The sequence below is a fragment of the Nuphar pumila genome, chromosome 4, assembly GCF_984573655.1.
Source record: "Nuphar pumila chromosome 4, dmNupPumi1.hap1.1, whole genome shotgun sequence".
Taxonomy (NCBI): Eukaryota; Viridiplantae; Streptophyta; class Magnoliopsida; order Nymphaeales; family Nymphaeaceae; genus Nuphar; species Nuphar pumila.
The window spans coordinates 109,104,100-109,116,662 of record NC_143252.1 but is presented as its reverse complement, the minus strand read 5'-3'; positions in this window follow the sequence as shown (position 1 = coordinate 109,116,662).

Here is a 12,563-nt window from a genome sequence, read left to right as displayed (position 1 = left end):
TGCATATGCAAAGTTCCTCAAAGAGCTTTGTACACAGAAAAGGAAGTTGAGGTCCCATGCGCAAAAGAAAATATATTTGACTGAGCAAATAAGCGCAGTATTGCAACACCAAACCCCACCTAAACTTAAGGACCCAGGGACCCCTATCATCTCATGTGTCATAGGAAACATCACTGTTGACCGTGCTTTGCTTGACCTTGGGGCAAATGTTAACATTTTGCCGGGTTTCTTCTATGACAAATTTGGATAGAAAGAAATGAAATCTACACCTATGACGCTTCAACTTGCGGATAGATCGATTAAGGTCCCGAGAGGGGTACTAGAAGATGTTTTAGTCAAGGTGGAGGATTGTTATTTCCCTGTCGACTTCATGATATTAGATATGGAGGGAGTTGATAGCATCAGACAGACTCCTATTATTCTTGGTCGCCCTTTCCTAGCTACTGCAAATGCGTGCATTAATTGCCGCACTGGTGAGATGGATGTTTCATTTGGAAATAGGAAAATGAGGATGAACATTTTTTGTGCATCGATGGAGTCTGATACTGAGGAAGCTTCTTTTGATGTTGATATCATTCAGGATGTTATAGAAGCTGAGCATGATTGGTTGTTGAGTGATCCACCTCAAGAGGAGGTTGATGAATCATTCAAAGAGGATCGCCTTGATATGATAGATAGTGAGGCAGATAATGTCAGTGGGATTTGGCATTCCGAACCACTTCCAGAGTTAGCTGAGAAGCCCGCAAAGCCATCGATAGAGAGTCCCCCAGAGTTGGAGTTGAAGCCTTTACCAGCTTCACTCAAGTATGTCTTTCTAGGAAAAGAGCAGACTCTCCCAATTATTATTTCTGCAAACCTGACAGATTCACAGGAGCATCAGTTGTTACAGGTCTTGCATGAGCACAAGGAAGCTATTGGATGGTCTGTTGCGGATTTAAAGGGGACTGACCCCTCCTTTTGTATGCATCGGATCATTATGGATGAGGGAGCTAAACCCTCAAGAGAATCGGAAAGGAGACTAAATCCTCACATGAAAGAAGTGGTGAAGAAGGAAGTAGTTAAATTGTTAGATGCTGGGATTATTTATCCCATCTCCGATAGTCAGTGGGTGAGTCCTACCTAGGTTGTTCCCAAAAAGTCTGGGCTCACTGTGGAGAAGAATGAGAAATGAGAGAGCATTCCCATAAAGATTACTACGGGATGACGAGTATGTATTGACTATAGGAAGTTGAACAGTGCAACTAGGAAGGATCATTTCCCGTTACCGTTCATCGATCAGATTTTAGAAAGACTTGCAGGCCAGCAATATTATTGCTTTTTAGATGGATATTCCGGATATAACCAGGTGGCCGTTCATCCCGAGGATCAGGATAAGACAACATTTACCTGTTCCTATGGTACATTTGCGTATAGGAGGATGCCGTTTGGGCTTTGTAATGCCCCGGCTACATTTCAGAGATGTATGATGGCGATTTTCTCTGACATGATGGATGATGTCCTTGAGATTTTCATGGACGATTTCTCGGTTTATGGCTCTTCTTTTGACGATTGTCTTCAAAAGTTATATCGTGTACTTCAGCGTTGTAGGGAGACAAATCTATTGCTTAGTTGGGAAAAGAGTCATTTCATGGTACAACAGGGGATTGTTCTTGGACATATTGTGTCCGAGAAAGGTATTGAGGTCGATAAGGCCAAAGTGGAGACCATTGTCAGATTAGCTCCACCGACCTCTGTGAGGCAAGTGCGTTCATTTTTAGGGCATGCAGGTTTCTATAGACGGTTCATTAAGGATTTTAGTCAGATTTCTAGACCGTTGTGTAACCTGTTGTCGAAAAACCAGTCGTTTGTGTTTGATGATGCCTGTCTGAAGGCATTTTTAGCCCTAAAGGAAGCACTGACCACTGCTCCTATTCTCAGATCTCCTGAGTGGTCAGTGCCCTTTGAGATTATGTGTGACGCTTCAGATTATGCGGTTGGAGCAATTTTAGGACAGAAGATTGAGAAACGATCTCATGTTATTCACTATGCTAGTAGGACTCTTTCTGACACACAAATGCATTATACCACCACAGAAAAGGAGTTACTAGCCGTTGTATTTGCACTTGAGAAGTTTCGATCTTATTTGTTAGGCTCCAAAGTTATCATTTACTCAGATCATGCTGCATTGAAATATTTGATGAGTAAAAAGGATGCTAAACCGCGTCTCATTCGTTGGATTCTTCTGTTACAAGAATTTGATCTCGAGATTCGAGATAAGAGTGGATGTAAAAATCTTGTAGCAGATCATCTGTCTAGACTGACTATAGATTCATCTATTGATCAAGGACAGATTGTTGATTCCTTTCCGGATGAGCAGTTATTTCATGTCAAGCGTTTACCCTAGTTCGCGGATATCATAAATTTTCTGGTTACTAGAGAGTATCCTGCGCATTGGAACCGGAATGAGAAAGATAGATTTTTTGCGCAAGTGAAACATTATTTTTGGGAGGAACCAGAATTATTTAGATCCTGCCCGGACCAGATGATTCGGAGATGTGTGCCCGAAGAAAAGTATCATTCCATTTTATCCTTTTGTCATTCTTTAGCTTGTGGAGGTCATTTTTCTAGTCGGAAGACCGCCGCAAAGGTCCTTCAGTCTGGATTTTGGTGGCCCACACTTCATAAAGATGCTCACGAGTTCTGTAGGAAGTGTTTGCGATGTCAGCAAACAGGTCGCATTACTAAGCGCGACATGATGCCTCTTTTACCTATTCTGATTGTGGAGATTTTTGATGTTTGGGGCATTGATTTCATGGGTCCTTTTCCGCCATCGTTTGGATTTACATATATTTTAGTGGCGGTTGATTATGTTTCAAAATGGGTCGAGGCTGTGGCCACCCGAACCAATGATCATAAAGAGGTGCTTCGATTTATCAAGCACAACATTTTTAGTCGGTTCGGAGTTCCTAGAGTGATCATCAGTGATGGTGGTACGCACTTTCGTAATGTGCAGGTAGCTTCTTTACTTAGGAAATATTCTGTGCATCATCGGATTGCTACACCTTACCACCCGCAGACCAGTGGCCAAGTTGAAGTCTCTAACAGGGAGATAAAGCAGATTCTTGAAAAGACAGTCAGACCAGACCGCAAGGATTGGTCTCAGCGCCTTGATGATGCCTTGTGGGCTTATAGGACTGCTTTTAAGACCCCAATTGGTATGTCACTGTTTCGATTAGTTTTCGGGAAACCTTGCCATCTTCCTGTTGAGTTAGAACATATAGCATATTGGGCTATAAAAAAATTCAATTTCAATATGACCCAAGCTGGAGTCGAGAGAAAATTACAGTTGAGTGAGTTAGAGGAATTGCGTAATGAGGCCTATGAGAGTGCAAAGATTTACAAGGCTCGAATTAAGCATTTTCATGATCGATATATCGTTAGGGAACAGTTCGAGCTTGGGCAAAAGGTATGGCTTTATCATTCGCGTCTTCATATTTTTCCAGGTAAGTTGAAGTCAAGATGGAATGGTCTATTTGTTGTGCATAGGGTGTTTCCATATGGAGCGATAGATCTTTTTGACCCTCGCACGGGTGCTATTTTTAAAGAAAATGGGCAACGACTGAAGCCTTATATCTCAGATACTGTGACAGGACAAGACATTGAGGATGTTGATCTTTTAGAAGTTTAGGACTCACACATGTTTGTATATATTTTAAGATTTTGTAAATATTCATAGAAAAGCAAATTTTTTAGTACTTTCATATAGTTCATGTGCATAATTCATAGACCATGATCAGGGTAGGCATATTTTCACATTTTAGATTTCATTGAGTTTACTTTCTTTCCCTCATTGATTTCATCTCATGTGCATTCACTTAGTTTCACATAAGCATGGGGGAATGCCACTGGGACAGTGTAATTCAAGCATGGGGGAGGGTGTAGTAGCTCACCAGAATATTTTTGTCTACGTTCTTGCACATGTTTACACATTTCTCATGAAAAGTAGATTTTTAAAGAAAGAGTTTGAACTTATATGAATGTTATTTCAAATCTAATGTTTTTAGAGGATTTTTAAGCCCCACGAAATTTTTTTCTGACATAGATCTAAAAATTATGGTTGTTTATGCGGATTTCGAGGAAATGATGATAGATACATGTTAAAGTTTATTTTGAATCATAAATATGAATATGCACAATTGTATTTTTGAAAAACTAAGCAAATGAACAAAAGCGTAAAAAAATGAGCTCAAAAGAAAAAAAATAGCATGCGTTAGGTTGTTTGGATAATTCCACAATCCTTAGTAGATGGAACTTAGATGTAAGTTGAAACTTTTAGTTCCATTTTCGAAAAGAAGAGTGGAAAACTTTGTGATCCTAAGTAACTGAGAACAGATACAAGTTGAAATATTTGAATCTCATGTTATAAAGGTGAATGAAGGAAGTCACTTTTATGTCTTAGTTGATATCTTTTTGTATGTATTGAAAAAAATATAGAAGATATTGACATTGCACAAGGCATAAAAGCAGACCACACGCAAGCTATAAGAGAAGAATGAATACGCAAAAAGAAAAAGCGTGAAAAAAAAATGAAAAAATTGAGAAAAGAGCTAAAAAAGAGAGAAAAGTTCAGTGCTTAGAAGTGCGATTGAGAAAACCTGTGCAGAAAACATATGAGTGAGGATAAGTAAATAATAATATGTTTTTATTGGATTTTCTAAGAATAAAACATAAATAATTGTGATATTTAGAAAAGTGAAAGAAATTCTTTTTCTGTGGTGGTACATAAAAGATTCTAATTATATTGTGATTTTGAAATAACAGGAAATATTTGTGAAAATAAACTCTTTGATTACCTACTGATTGTGAGAATGTGTAATATTATGCATACATGACAAAGATGTTTGTAGGTAGCATCACTGCAAACCCTCACGAGACCTTACTCGTCCACTGGCGTAACCCAGGGGTTGAAAGGGCTTGTTGCATGAGCTAAATGCAACCGTGATTCCTACGAAAGTGAGTTAGGTGATAGTTTGATTTCTTGCATTTTTCTAGTTTGCTCGAGGACTAGCAAAACATAAGCATGGGGGTATTTGATCATGCATATAATTCAGGGTTTATTAACATTTAAATATGCATGATTTTATAAAATAATGTTTCAAAAACCCATTTTTATGTTAGTTTTTGAGTAAATGTGCTAAAATGATTTAAAATTAGAAAATGCATGAAAAATAGTTTTGTTTTACATTCTTATGCCTATTTTAGTTTTTGTAGTTGGTTTTAGTTTTTATTAAAAAGAAAAAAAGAAAAAAATTGGAGAAAAATAGTTTTATATTCATTTTAAGTGTTTGTGTTTTTTTTAGAAAAGAAAAAAAATATAGTAGATTAGTTTTTGAAGTTTCTTTATAAATAAATAGTTTTGTTTTTGAAAATTTTCATAATAAACCGATTCATACGGTTTTCTTTACTTTTGAAAAAAAAATTAATAATAATAATAAAAACAAACCATTATATGGTTTGTAATTTTTGAAAATTAATGGAAAATTGAAAAAAAATATATAAATAATAATAATACAAACCGGTTGGAACCGGTTTGTATTTCTAAAAAGAAAATTGAAAACCAAACCGGCTGGAACCGGTTTGGAAGTTTTGAAACTGAATAATTGTTGTTACAAACCGGTTCCAACAGGTTTGAACCATTTTAAAAACCCAAAAACAGAATAGATCGGGGCTTCATTTTGTGCGCCAAAATTTTTTTCTCTTCCCCCTCTGATTTTCTCCCTTTGTTCCCTTTTCCCAGTTGCCGGATTCTTACTTCTTCTTCTTCTTCCAGCAGCCGATCTTCTTCATCCGGTGGCAAGGAGCTTCTTCAATCAGTGGCAGCGCACGAGGTGGAAGCCACCTCTTCCTTCATTTCCCGGTGAGTCGTCATCTACTTCTACTTCTTCTTCTTCTTCTTCCAATTAGTCTTCTTCTTCTTCTTCGTTTTAATTCTTTCTGAATGATAATCTGCTGAATCTCAATTTGGAAAAAAAAAAGAAAACATAAAAAGAAAAAAAATTCTGTGAAGAACTCCGGCGATTGACAAGTATTCTGCCGGAATGCTGTTCTGATGAATAAATGTTGATGATCTGATCAAATTCTTGATTCAGATGTAGTGAATTAGTTTCTTTATATCAGAAAATAAAATAAATAAAAAAAAAATCTGTTCTAGGTAGTATCGATCATCTGGATCGATTTTTTTTTGGCGATAACTTTTCCGGTGATTAATTTTTTTTAAAAAAAAATTCTTCTTAAAAGAGAGATGTATGCAATTGAAACTATGGAGTTGCTGTAGATGTTGCCGAAATCCCCTGCGTTAACCAGAGAGAGACTGATTTTTTAATCTGTTTTACTGTTTTTTTTTCCAGTGACTGAATTGTAATTCAGTTTTCTGATTCTCCGGTGGCTAATTGATGTTTACTCAATAATCGGTTGTTGAAATAGGATCTAGTTTTATGATATTCCGGTGGATCCCTCTTCTGTTAACCATTTGCAGGAATCTCTTGTTTCAGCAGGAAACTTCACATTTATCGTGAAGATATTTGACATCAGTGGTGTTTCCAAAGGAGGATATATTGTTTTTTTTTCTGTCAATGGAGAATAGCTGCTAGTTGAGTCATGTGTTGCTGTTTTTAGAATTTTCAATGGAGAATAATGATATGATCAGACTTACTACATATTTTCAATGAATTCTTTGTTATACATTGAATCAAATCACTCGGTATAGAGAATAGTTTTCTACTGATAAGATCCAGTGAAATGCTGAGTTTCATTGTTCATTTTTTTCTAAAATTCACTGTTAATTCTTAATGAATTCATTGCAAAGTTTTCATTGAAAGATAATTAGATCATATTTGAGCTTTGTTATTTTACTGAGAATTGCTGAGTTTTAAATTGCTGATGCCTTGATTAAACAAGTATTAGTTCATAGCTAAATTGATTAGTTCATTAGTATATCATTGTTTAGCTTAATCTACTAATTGTTAGTATAGTCCATTAATACTTAGTAATTAGTTAAACCATTAGTTAGTGTTAGTTAAATCTAATAATTAGCATTGTTAATTACTTTGTCATTAGAGTAATTAGTCAATTAGTAGTTAGTAATCATTTTACTTTGGGTGTAATACTTGTGTTCCTTTTTAGCTATTGTCTACTTCTTTCTCTTGTACTGCTCGTGTCCTTTTGACTTGTGCAGGATTGCACGAGATTGGAGCAGAAGAGACTACATGACACGAAGTACGAAGTACGAAGATAGAAGATTTTTACTTTTCAGTTTAGACTTAGAATTTTAATTGGGTTTGTAAATATTGCACTTTACGCCCTCTGCGAAGGGCATTCATTTGTTGTAATAGCTAGTTGTTTTACTTTTCTTTAACATTTTACATTTCAATAATTCAGCAATAAAGAATAGTTTAGAATTGTGTGCTTGAATACAAAATATTCCTGTTCCCTGAGTTCGACCCGGTCTCATCCACTAGTGAGAACCAGTTTTTATTATTTGATGTCTGGTTTTCACATGTTTTACATTTAAAAATCTTTTCAAAATTACAACGATTTAAAAGAAGACATCACATGCCATATCATTTGTTTAGCTGTCATCAAAGACATATAAAGACGTTACAATCTAGGGGTGAGAGGAAAGTAACAGAGTGACTTATATGACACTTCTTTTGACCTTGTGCTACTATTTTTCTTTGTCTTTGGCTTGAACCGAGGATGTTTATATGATGAAGATGATCTGCCATTTTTTTTTTAAATACAACATGCAGTGATTGGGATAAGCATCTATCTTTTGATACCCCATACCTAGAGCATTGACCACAACCTTCGCACGGTAGAGATTTTGTGGCAATTTCTCATCTTTGGGCAACATACTCTTCACAATAGAGCACAGACGGTCAAAACATGATTGACTAAAATTAAACTTGCACTTTAAATTCAGTAGTTGAAGAACTGCAGACATGATAGTGTGACTCTCGCAATCATTCCACAGTGGTTCATCACATCTCTAAGTAAGTCATAGAATGTACTAGTTGCATCGTTTGTTGCTTCTTCCTCTACCCCAGTTGGTGCAATACTATGTTCCAAAGTAGAACCCATTTCCGGTCCTATGACATCAAATATCAGGTCCACATATGAATTATCGTGCACCACATCCACCGTTGCGTCATAATTATTTCAAAATTCTTCACCATGAAGCATCTAATTTTGATAATAACTAACAAAACCCTTCCTGTATAGGTGATGTATAACGCCATGAGGTTCTATAAATCAATTGTTCTTACACATCGTGCAAGGGCATCTGATCTGACCGGTGGGATCCACTGTATTGACACTTGCCGTTGCAAATTTAATAAAACTGTCTACACCATCCATATATTCATGCGACACCTCATTATCAACTATCCTACGATACATTCATTCACGGTTTGCAACCATTTTGTCCTATAATATTACAGATATTATCATCACAAGTTAAAAGAAAATCTTAATAATGCCATGATGAAACAAATATCTAATTTATCTATTAATTCTTATTTGGTGATTGTTTGTGAGCAATTTTTTGTTTAAACTTTCACGTGCAATACACCATCACATCATATTTATACACATCACATGGATATTTACAAATTTGAAATCAAATTACATAGAACAATACATTCATTTAAACAAAATATTCATGATACAGATTCACATGGAAGACATAATCAAATGGAAAATAACTTCATGCAAGAATGGATACAAACACATTAAACATTGTAATACATTTAAATCATTCATATCAAAACAATATCAAACATGTACCTGCAGCAAACACACTCCAATATCCCACTAACTACTACCATGCCTAGCATGAAATCCGTACTCTAAAAATAAGAACACTTTTATTCTCATACATTAAAATCATGCTCATCATGATCTCCAAACTCCATCAAAGCAGTCCTAGATATCAACAACTAAGTGAGTGTGTGAATAGTAAAGTGTTGCATCCAATAAATTAAATAATATGTGATGCACTTGCATCACTTACTCACCATGGGTATTTACCCGATTTGTATTGTTTTTGTCACTTACTTACCACAGGTGGAGGGGTACAAGAGAGATTCATTGAGAAATCTGCAAGATACACTGTGTTAAAATGAAGTCATCCTCTGCTGAAAAGAAAAAAAAATCAGTCAACAAGGCACCCGCTACCCCATGTCGAAAAACACAAGGCAGGGGGGCCACCACCTGCTAGAAAACAAGCTAGGCAAAGGGATGCCACCCCTTGCAAAAGAAATCAAGAAAGGCAGGGGGGTCACCCCCTGCCGAAGAAGCAGTAAGGCAGGAGGCACCCACTGCCGAATAAAAAAATCAGTCAACAAGGCAAGGGGGCTACCTCTGTCGGAGAAACAGTAAGGCAGAGGGTGCCCCCCCTGCGTTGTTGATTTCTCCAGCAGGGGGTGGCACCCCCTGCCAAAAAAGAAGAAAGGTAGGGGGTGCCACCCCCTGCCGAAAAACAAGTAAGGCGGGGGGTGCCCCCCTGCCAGAAAACAAGCCAGGCAGGGGGGTGCCACCCCCTACCAGATAAATCAAGCAAAGTAGAGGGGCACCCCCTGTCGAAGAAATAGTAAGGCAGGGGGCACCCCTTACCTAAAAACAAAATGAGGCACGTGGGGCGACCTCGTGCCAAAGAAAAAGCAAGGCAGGGGGTGCCACCCCCTGCCGAAAAACAAGTAAGGTAGGGGGTACCCCCTGCCAAAAAACAAGCCAGGCAGAGGGGTGCCACCCCCTGCCGGAGAAATCAAGCAAAGCAGGGGGGGCACCCCCTGCCTGAGAAATAGTAAGGCAAGGGGGATACCCTCTACCGAAAAAAAGAGAGGCAGGGGGGCGACCCCATGCCAAAGAAGAAGCAAGGAAGGGGGGCACCCCCTGCCGAAAAACAATTGAGACAGGGGCCTACCCCCTACCAGAAAACAAGTGAGGCAGGGGGTGCCACCCCTTGTCGGAGAAATCAAACAACATAGGGGGCCACCCCTCTGTCAGAAAAAAGTAAGGCAGAGGGGCCACCCCCCTACCAGAAAACAAGCGAGGCAGGGGGTGCCACCCCCTGTTGGAGAAATCAAACAACGCAGGGGGCCACCCGCTGTCGGCGATCCCGAAAGAAAAGAGGAAAAGGCGATAGGGGGTCACAGAATTTACCTGGGAGACGCCGAGAAAGACAATGGTGACAAGGATGGCATGGGGGACCGTGATCGAGACATCGTCGGTGTGTCGACGACAGCGGCGATGGCTCTGCTCGTAGGATTTTGCCGGTGGTGCCTGCTGAGAAGGGCGACAGAGGTCGGCGAAGGGGGAGCGCCAGGAAACGGTCGTGGGTCGGCGGTCGAGAGGGCGACGAGCGGCGGACCGGGGGGCGACGGGCCGGGGAGCATCGGGCGAGAGAGATGAAACATGTAAGAGAAAGAAAGGGTTCTGATTAGGGATTTACGGGAAAATTAGCGACAGTAAAATGCCGGTGCTAGGTCATCGCTTATTTGGCGATGACCTAACGACAGAAAGGTTTTGCCGCTGATCCGTCACTAAGTTGCGACAGATATTGCAACAGAAAGCATTCCATCGATTATCCGTTGCTAATGAGCGATGAATTAGCGACAGATTAGTTTCTGTCGCTAATTTTATAAAGGTTAGCGACAAATATCTTTCTCTCACTAATCCATTGTTAATTTGCGACGAATTATTTCTGTCGCAAATTGCCATCGCTAATTAACGTTTTCCTTGTAGTGGTCTGCCTTGGATTGAACAAAACCAACTTGCTTTAGGTAGGAGGACAATTTGGCGAACCAATTTATGGAAGGTTGTTTAAGTCCGTAGAGAGACTTATGGAATCGACAAACATGTGGTGCCCCCTGGTTGCAAAACCTGGGAGGCATTTGCATGTAGACATCCTTGTAGATCTTCATGAAGGAAAGCATTGTTAACGTCAATTTGGAAAAGATGTCAATTCTGTATTGATGCAAATGCAAGTAGGCAATGAATAGTAACTAGTTTAGCTACTGGAAAATATGTTTCATTATAATCAAGACCTTCAATCTGGGTATACCCCCTTTGCGATGAGACATGCTTTGTATCATTAAACAAATCCATCAGATTTATACTTGATTTTATAGATTCATTTACATCCTATAGGTCATTTTTCTTCAGGTAAATCCATGACAGACTAAGTTTGATTCTCTTCATGCGATCAAATTTTTGTGATCATGACATCACGTCATTCTTGGTGTTTTATGGCTTGGGAAAAGGTCTTTGGTTCAAAATTTTGGGTAATGGCAGCAAAAAAAAAATACAATGAGTGTGAGAAATTTATCATATCTAAGATGGTGACTAAGTGGGTAGCGAGTTCAAAAAACTGCACCAGACAAAGATTCTAATTGAAGCACATGAGCAACATAGCATTTGTACTCCTTGAGATATGAGGGTGGTTGGTGAGTCCTACTAACGTGTTGGGTGTCAAAGATTTGGGGGTCGATGGGAATGGGAGATGGATCTACCATATATGAGATTAGAGCTGGGTTGGGGTTGATGTTTTGATTGGTTAGCACATGTGAGGATTGTGTGTCGGGTAACGTTGTGCTCGAAGGCTCAAATATTGGTAGGGGTAGAACATGACTATCATCATTATCAGGGGGTCATGACCTTGAAATGAGAAAACATTTTCGTACAATTAGACATCCCAAGATACAAAAAAATTATGAGTGTCAAGGTCATTGACAAAATAACCAACTTGACCATGTGGATAACCTAAAAAAGTGAATTTCTCGAGCACGATTGTTAAACTTGTGTGTTTGATGGATATTGAAAGCATAACAAAGACACCCATCCGAAGATGATTATATCGAGGTTCTTTGTTATGTAGAACCTCACAAGGCGTCTTTACCTTTAATGGTTTTGAGAATGTAAAAAATAAAACATAAATAAACAAAAAAAAAACCAAATTAAAATAAACCATAAAATTAAATAAAAAAGTATTAATTCAAACCCTAATCAAAGAAAAAAAAATCATCCCTAATCAAATTAAGTATAAAAATTCTTAATTAAGAAAATTTGATTCAAAGCCCTAATCATAGAAAATCAAGAAAAAAACTCGAAACAAATCAAAGAAAACCTTAATCAAATTAATTATAAAAGTGCCTAATTTAAAATTTTGATTCAAAGCCTTAATCAAAGAAAAAAAACCTAATCAAATTAACTATAAAAACTCTAATTTAAGAAATTTTATTCAAATCCCTAAGAAGAACAAAGAACTAGGCACTAAAAAGAAAAACTAAAAAGAAGAACAAAAAAGGGGGAGAGAGAGTAACGAAGAACAAAGAGGGGAAAGAATGAAGAAGGGGAAGAGGCCTCGCCAGCAGCCTCACCACCATCATGGGTGACCCCCGGTGCCGCCTGGCTGCAAGAGAGAGAGAGAGAGAGAGAGAGAGAGAGAGAGAGTAGGGGGACCCTCCCCAACATTTTTTTTTAATGTTCCTCCGTCTCCGTTCTAACCGTAACAAGGGTGAAACAAA